At 37.0% G+C, this 9,055-nt stretch overlaps 1 long non-coding RNA gene across 1 annotated transcript; it reads left to right on the top strand.

Annotated features, from left to right (window-relative positions):
• The first annotated feature begins 4,382 nt into the window (after positions 1 to 4,382).
• Positions 4,383 to 7,227, top strand: LOC131535884 (uncharacterized). Its single transcript, XR_009269764.1, has 2 exons — positions 4,383 to 4,874; positions 7,166 to 7,227. It is a non-coding gene; the product is annotated as an uncharacterized LOC131535884 (long non-coding RNA).
• Positions 7,228 to 9,055: the final 1,828 nt, after the last annotated feature.

Raw genomic sequence — 9,055 nt, 5'->3', positions numbered from 1 at the left:
AAATAATTAAATTTATATTTTTGTTATTTTCAATTCAATTTCAAATCTTGCTTTTTTTGTTGTTGTGGTGTGCCAACTATAATAATAAAAATAATAAATATTTCTTGAACAACAATTAGCACATTCTGAAGGATGTGACACTGAAAGCTGGAGTAATAGAGCTTTAGCATGAGAGGAAAATATATTTCAAAATATATTCAAATAGAAAGCAGTTCTTTCAAATTGTAGATTTACTGTTTTTACTGTATTTTCTATCAAATAAATGCAGACTTACTGCAGAAAGGATTTGTTTCAAAACCATTAAATCTTACTAATCTTTTTTGAATGGTGGTATAGGCTAGGCTATATTTTATTTATAATATATATCTTAAAAGCATGTATTTTAACCCAAAACTGAATGGCACATGGCATCCATGACATATTTGATTTGACTGGACTTGAAATATTATCATAAGTTTCCCAAGAAGAAGAAGAAAAAAAAAAAGCCACGTAAATTTAGAAATTTGCCAATCAGCGAACAAAAAGCATTTATATAAATTTTTCTAAACAAGAAAAAACATATCGTGCTTTATTGTGTCTAAATGCGTGTTGTTGGTTTCACGGGAATTCATCAGCTGCGCTACAGAAAGCCGAGCGAACACTAAAGTAAAGAGTCGTTGGTATGGAAATGATACACCGTACTAGTCTAGAAGCGGTAGTATTAACATTACTACACCGGGTGCGAACGGCGCGTCACATTGCGTCAAAGTAGCCTACATGGATCCCGTTATAATCAGTCGTTCAATGAGCTCAAGCGCTACAGTAAACGGATGCCGCGTTCTATTTCTGACGCAATCAACGCGCTTGCGCTACAGACAAGTTGACAAATAGATACAGAAAGTGCGCTTTGATGCATCCAGTGTAGAGACGCCCCCCAAGAACAGCTCAGCACCGCCCTTTATTGCTTCCAGCGCCCCCCGATGCTCTCCGAACGCCCCCTGGGGGACGGTACCGCCCCCGTTGAGAAACACTAATGTAAGGGGTGAAATGGGAATCAGCTGTGTGATCAGACTTGGGTGTAAGCATGTGATTGGCTGCAGCTGAGCGTAATGAGTGCAATGGATTGTTGGAACTGAAGTTCAATGTAAGTGTAACACTCTGTGCAGTGTAAGTGTCCATGTGGTGAGCGAGTGACCTCTGGTGGAGGGTTAATGGAAGTTCGTTGACCAGATTCGTGACAGTCATCAGTTAGGAACCTAGGTGTGCAATTTGATAGTAATCTTTCCTTTAACAGCCATGTTTCTAGCATTTGTAAAACTGCATTTTTTTATCTTAAAAATATATCTAAATTGAGACCTATACTCTCAAAGTCAAAAGCAGAAATGCTAATTCATGCGTTTATGACCTCAAGGTTAGATTATTGTAATGCTTTATTGGGTGGTAGTTCTGCTCGCTTAATAAACAAACTACAGTTGGTCCAAAATGCAGCAGCTAGAGTTCTTACTAGAACCAGGAAGTATGACCACATTATCCCGGTTTTTAAAATCTTGTTAATTACTTATAAAGCCCTGAATGGTTTGGCTCCTCAGTACTTGAGCGAGCTCTTATCACATTATAGTCCTCCACGTCCACTACGTCCTCAAAACTCCGGCCGTTTGATAATACCTAGAATATCAAAATCGACTGCGGGCCGCAGATCCTTTTCCTATTTAGCACCCAAACTCTGGAACAATCTACCTAACACTGTTCAGGAGGCAGACACACTCTGTCAGTTTAAATCTAGATTAAAGACCCATCTCTTTAACCTTACACATAACACACTAATACGCTTCTAATATTCAAATCCGTTAAAGGATTGTTAGGCTGCATTAATTAGGTCAACCAGAACCGGGAACACTTCCCATAACACCTGATGTACTTGGTACATCGTAAGAAGAATGGCATCTACGCTAATTAGAATAATTAGTCCGTTTCTTTCTTATTGCGAGATCACCGTTGCCACCCGATCCAGTCCGTATCCAGATAAGATGGTGGATCAGCACCTAGAGATGACCTCTACAGCCCTGAACGTAAGCGGAGATCAGGACACCTAGATGAGCCCCAGAGACAGATCCCCAGTGAAGACCTTGTCACCTAGAAAGCCATCGGGACAAGACCACGGGAACCAAATGAGTCCTTTACAAAATCTGACTTTGCTGCAGTTGGAATTGAACTGCGGGTTTCGTCTGGCCAGAGGAGAACTGGCCCCCCGACTGAGCCTGGTTTATCCCAAGGTTTTTTTCTCCATTCTGTCACCAATGGAGTTTTGGTTCCTTACCGCTGTCGCCTCTGGCTTGCTTAGTTGGGGACACTTATTTTCCAGCGATATCGTCTACATGATTGCACAGGTACTATTTAAACTGAACTGAGCTGGATGATGACATCACTGAATTCAATAATGAAATGCCTTTAACTGAAAACGGAGTGTTTAATCTTGTCATTTTACATTATTGACACTATTTTCCTATTCTGATATTGGAAAGTTGCTTTGACACATTCTATATTGTTAAAAGCGCTATATAAAGGTGACTTGACTTGACTTGACAACCCCGAACTGCCTCTGAGTGGGTTGAGACGCTTCTCGACTCCTCAGAACAGAATGAGTAAGCAGATGCTCAGGGCTGGGGAGTAACGAAATACATGTAATGGCGTTACGTATTTAAAATACAAAATATGAGTAACTGTATTTCATTATAATTACATTTTAAATAGGTGGTAATCAAATTACAGTTACATCCGAAAAGTACTTTAGATTACCAAAATGATTACTTTTAATGTAATTTCTTAATTTAATATTTACGTAAACAGTTTGGGGATTTTAACCAATAATGCAACTTATTAAAACTGCGTGCTGCAGCCTGTTCATTTAGCAACTCGTAGTGAGAGTGCATACGCTCATCAATACACATAAATGGATGACACAACAGAAAGCCATTCGCGTAATGCATTTCTCTTGTGAAGATACAGACTATTATATAAATCATTTAATTTTCTCAAAAACTTTCATGTTACAGTGTTAACATAAAAAGCATTACATTACTATTATAGTATATAAACATTTGTTAGGATTTCATACACCCGTGTTATATAAAAATATCAAATGATCCAGCAGTCATTATAAGGTAATCTCATTTACACTGCAGCAGCCCACTTATTACCCATAGAAAGTATTACAGAGGAAAGCTTGGAAAACTAGAGGTTTACTCAAAAGCAATTGTGCAACAAATAAATTAACAAATAACTCTACGGTGCCTTTAGGCTTATTACATTCAATTTGTAAAGGGCCTCAGACCTAATTATGTATTAACATCTGTTGCCAGTAATAATTTATAGTGAATAAATTAATTTGTGTACAAATATGCAAAGCTCAGACCTACAGTAAACTAAATTAAGCCGTGACCTATGAAAGGTAATGAGTTGATGCTGAGCTAAGCTTGCAGCTGTTTGTTCGAACTCCATGTTAGCAGTAGGCATGGTCAGAAATAAATGTAGCTTTGACAGCGGAAACCAGAGAGGGTAAGGAGACATTTGATTAGGGTCCCTGCACTGTATCGTAATTCAGGACCTTGTATGGAACATGGTCAATAAAAGGAAAGCCTGGATGACTGTGATGATAAAAAGATTTAGACCTTTTTCCTGCAAACATGCACCATAGTAAGATAAACACTAATGAAACATTTAAAGCTTAAAGAAAAAGTAGACTAAATAGATTATTCTGTCTATTGCAACGTTACGTAGCTGAATTATTTAGTTTATGGAGGATCATTTAAAAAGTTGACTTTGATTTAAAAGTTAGCAATGGTTACAAAGCAGAATGATTTGTTTTTATCAGCTCTAAGTGATCAATACAAATTGTTGCTGTTCCATGGGTTTTGACATTTAACATGTTACAACATTTAATGTTCAAAAACTCAAAACACTATATGCTATCTGTTAATCATATTTTGCTTTAGCTGTTTATGTTTAAGCTAAACACTAGATCCCCCCGAGGGTATTTAAGACTGTGAATGATGAGAAGCTTGATAGTCGTTGGCTGATTTGTGGCTATCAGTTGTTGCTGTAGGGAAGCCTTGATGGGCTGCTGATCTCAGACTATTTACAGCTATTCCAAAGCAGTAAAAACACAGCAGGTGTGAAGTTGTCAACTTTATCCTAATGCGTTTTAAATTGATAGAGTCTGTGAAGCCAAGCTGGCTGACTGCATACTTCTCCACATTACTGACAGTACTTTCATATACAGAGTTATTTACAGCAGACATTATGAATACTCTCTGAGGGCATTGAAATTCAGGACTGAATGCATTCTATGACATAAATTTATGTACAGGTCATTGACACTATTGTGCCTTACAAAAATCGTCACTAACATGCCTTAAAATGGCTTTCAGAAGTATTTAACCATTCTTTTCCTGAAATAATGAATAGAAGAAAATTTCCCAAAAACATTGTAAGCCTAGATCAAAGAACCACTGTCACCAATGGTCTCTACGATCAACTTAGCTCACAATGTTTTTGAGAAACGCAGCCCAGAATAGTGGTTGATACTTAAACATTTGTTTGCTTATATTTTTATAGGATTATTCACCATAAATGAACAAGGATTGACCCCACCCTCTGACTTTTTTGGAGTTGCTTGCATCACACAAACGTATGTAACGTGCCCTGTAAGAGATATGAACATGTGAGCGAGTGTATATATATAGTTCATGTTTCTTTACAATGTTTGGCTCAGACAAGACTGAGCTGCAGAGCACAGCAGGGCGATCATCGTGGTTGGCATTTGGCATCATTTGCAGGGACGTGCAAACAGGATGCCAAGCAAGTTTTGAAACATTCAGGAAATAGCTTTTAATGCGGTAAAGAGCTTAAAGCATAGCAGCATTAATTTTTTAAATAACATTCAAGTTTTGCATGGAATGACAAATGCAATTTATAACTCAAAGCCAATTAGTACTGAATGCATGAGAAAAATATTATTAAAACAATAATATTTTTATTTGACTATGCTAATTGGCAATCTATCTATCTATCTATCTACACTCTTAAAAATAAAGGTGCTTGAAAATCTCTTTCTTATCTTTTTATAATCTGATGAACCTCTTTATGGAACCATTTAGACAAAAAGGTTCTTCTATGGTATCGTGAAGCACCTTTATTTTTAAGAGTCTATCTATCTATCTATCTATCTATCTATATATATATATATATATATATATATATATATATAGAATTCTACTTCATATACTTCTATAGAAGTAATGACTAGAATAAAAAGTGTGAAATATCTTTCCCTCACTAAATGTGTGTAAATGTGTGTGTGTGTGTGTATCATACTTTTTACACCAATGATTATTTCTTAAAAAGTATGTATGTTAAAGTGTTTGTGCAAAAAAACATTCAAAATATTATTTCACAGGAAAAAATATTTCATTATTTTATACACAGTGACCATTTATTATGATTGTCTTCAAGTGGAGCCTGTAGGAAACATTGACTGGAAGAAAATATTGTTTTTAAAAAAAAATCATTTCATTGCTTCATTTCATTTCACAGTAAGTAAATATGTTGCAAAATACATTTCGAAACTAGAATTTTGGAAAGAACATATTGCATGGCCTTGCACATCTCACTGTTACAATTCTAGATTGTTCTGGGTGCTTGCCAAAGTGTTACTGTCCAGTTGCTAAGGTGTTTTTAGTCGTGGTTAGCATATTCTAATGCAGTTGCTACAGTATTCTGGGTGTTTGCTGGCTCAAGTCAAAGGAGCCCACCCCAAAGTCTTAATGATTTTCCCTTTATTAGATCTGGTTTTGGCTCTCCTTCAGAGCAAGTCCATGGGATATTTCACTGTTTTAATTATTTTGAAAAGTTTTAAATGTGTGTGATTGCTTTGGACTACAGAAGATTAGTAAAAAGTAATTATTGATTTGTATAAAAATACAACAGAAACAAATAAGAAAAGTGTGTTTATGTGCGAGTATGAGAAATCAATGTGACAAGTTGTGAATTGTTACATAAATGGTTAATAATATAGTTGAGCCTTGCATTAAGTTTATTCAATGACAGTTACAAAGTGTTTTGTTTTTTTTGTTTAAATGTGGAAAAATGTGTTTGATATCAATGTTAGACAATCATTGCTAGACAAAAATCATTTATGCAGCAGGATTTGGGCTCAAAAATGTATAGACTTGTCTCATAGGTGTACACACACATGCATGCACTACTAGGATGTGGCCTTATGTTTACTCTTAAGACAAATGGTTCTAAAGAGTGCCAGATTAGGGGTTTTGTTACACTAGCAGAACCATTTAAAGTACTAAATAGAACTCTTTTCCATAAAGAATGCTTTGAAAATGCTATTTGACCGTAATGGTGTGATAAAGAACCTTTTAATAATAGATTTGAGTGTTTTTTACCCCTCTGTCTGCTTGGTTTTTATAAGACCTTATAGCCTTTATTTTGGGGTTTATTTATTTATTTTTTATTGAAGCTTTTTGACATTTACAGGGTTTAAGTTGACACAAGCTGAGGTGGCCATTCGTTTGAATTCTCTACAAAATGCACATTAACATACATTATTACCAAATACATCATTAAAGAAAGAGAGAAAACATAAATATAAAATAAATAAATAAAAAATTTACATCACCGTTGGGTTGTTATTCAGTCCTTCCACGCCAGTTTCCGTATTCCCAACGCTAGTAGATGTCTCTCTCCAGTCCCAGTGCAAATTATTATTATTGTTATTGTTGAGAATTCAAATGAGGACACATGACATGATTATCCATGGGCAGAGCTAAGACTCCTCAGGTGCATTTAATGAATGTCTGGCTGCCTTTGTTTGATGTGTGTTTGTACCATTGAATCAGTCTTTTCCTTTCCTACTCTCATGGAGAGAGGTTTCTGTAGAGTTGATGTGTTCCTGATTTAGTAAGTTTATCTCCTTTGAATTTGTTTAATGTTAATTCCTAAAGTTATGTTTGTTTGGGTTTATCTTTGAATATTGTGGGTGATTTATCATTCATACAATGTATTAGTTTTCTTATTTGTTGAACCGTCCAATGTTGAATTAGTTTAATTTTATTTGGTATTTCAGTGTTTGAATTGTTATACTGTTAATTTAAGATGTTTATTCTTATTGTTTTAGAAACCATACAACTCTATAGTTGGTTCCAATGCTGCAGCCAGAAAATAAAGATCATGGATTGATTACTGGCTTATGTGTTTTAATGGACACACCATCCTGGTAGCATACTTCCTGAATCAACGCACATGCAAAACTTTACATGGTCCTTCGAGCCGGAGGGGCTACTAGGACGGATAATGATGATGAGCCTGCAAGACCTAAACGGATATTAAAACCCCAAGATGGCACCAGGATTATCTATTAACTCAGTCCAGATCATCTACAGATTCTGTCTGCACACAAGGACAAACTTCTGATCAAGTGTCTCAGGAGATATCGCAGGGGGCTGCTATAGCCAAAACTCAAGATCATGTGAGAGTTCTTGCTGAAGATATACAGCAAATAAAAGGGATGTTGTCAGAGCTGAGCCATACAATGAGAGCAATAAGTATAAGAAGTAGAAGTTCTTTCTTCTCTACCAATTCTGAACAGAATTCGAATCAAACCTCTCCTGTTAGAGATAATCAAGAGGATGGCAATACTGGAGCTTCTCTTGTTCATGAATTGGGTGAATGCCTAAGACAACATGAGGAAAATCTGTGCTGCCTACACCCTTACCACAAGAAGAAAGAGTGTTGCTAGAATCTAGTTCATTACAGCCTACTGCTTCACAATTGCCAACTGAACCGGTTACCACAGAGCATACTACTTTACAGTCACAGCCTTTGGGAAATCCTCCTGTAATGAGTATGAACCCAATTCAGTATGGCAATGGTCCGTCTTGGTTATCATTATTATCAGGCCAGTATATCCAGTTTATCCATTCAATGATCAACAAGCAGCATGGAGCAGCATTGTTCCTAGTCAAATGCAGGGTAATGCATCTTTTCCCTGGATGTTTCCATATCATCCAGTGCCTTTTTCTAATCCTGCAGTATATCCACCTTATGGTCCATTTGTTCAACCCAAGCCCCTTTTTTCCAATGGCGGTATCATCCTCAGTTAGTCAAGCTCCTCCGATACCCCCAGCTCTATTTACTGGACCTTCAGATGTGACTGCTATTAGTAATGTTCCTATGTCTGTACCCCAGACAACATTTGGCCCTCCAATAGTGAATCCACCTGGAAATTCAACTGTGAGTCAACCAGTATCAGCAGCCTATGTTCAGTCCTCTGTAACAGCAGGACCTTCAAGACTAGGTCTAATTGAAAGATCTTCCTTTCCATGTTTTAAAAGTACTGATCCTCAAGTATTTGCAATGCTAAATATGGCGTTAAAGAGTTTACTGCCCTCAGAAGAAACAGAGCAGTATAAATATCATATCCTTTGGGATCATCTGAAGCTGGATGCTGCTCGCCATTTATCTCTAGCATATGCTCATGATCCCCAGCCTTATACCACTGCACTTAAAGCCCTCCAAAGGAAATATGGCCAGCCTCATCATTTAGTATTGAGGGAGACTGCTTCCATTCAAAGTCTGCCTGCTATTCGTTCTGGGGATTCCATTGGATTCAGTTAGTTTGCACTACGAGTCCAGGCTTTATTAGGCATGCTTCAATCATGGGGATAGGATGAAGGTGCAGATGAATTGGTATGTGCCTCTCATGTTCACCAACTTAAGTAAACTTCCAGTGCATCATGTTTCCAGTTTTGCTAGGCATGCCCGAATGTTCCAAATGTTCCTTATAATTTGGTGGATTTTGCCAAATGGCTGGAGGAGGAAGCAGAATGTCAAAGTTTAGTAGTTCAAATATCTGATCAAAGGGGGGCAGCAAAGCTTCCAGTCAGAGAAGGGAGATCATTCAAATCTCGACATTCTACAGCCACCTTCTTGCAGGGCATGAATCAAGATGAAGGTTGTAACCTTCATGGAAGAATGATTCGGCCTAACAGTTTGTATAGCAAACAAC

This window comes from Onychostoma macrolepis, chromosome 03 (genome assembly GCF_012432095.1).
Source record: "Onychostoma macrolepis isolate SWU-2019 chromosome 03, ASM1243209v1, whole genome shotgun sequence".
Lineage (NCBI taxonomy): Eukaryota > Metazoa > Chordata > Actinopteri > Cypriniformes > Cyprinidae > Onychostoma > Onychostoma macrolepis.
The sequence above is the reverse complement of the archived record's forward strand: the minus strand, read 5'-3'. Positions and strand labels throughout refer to the sequence as shown.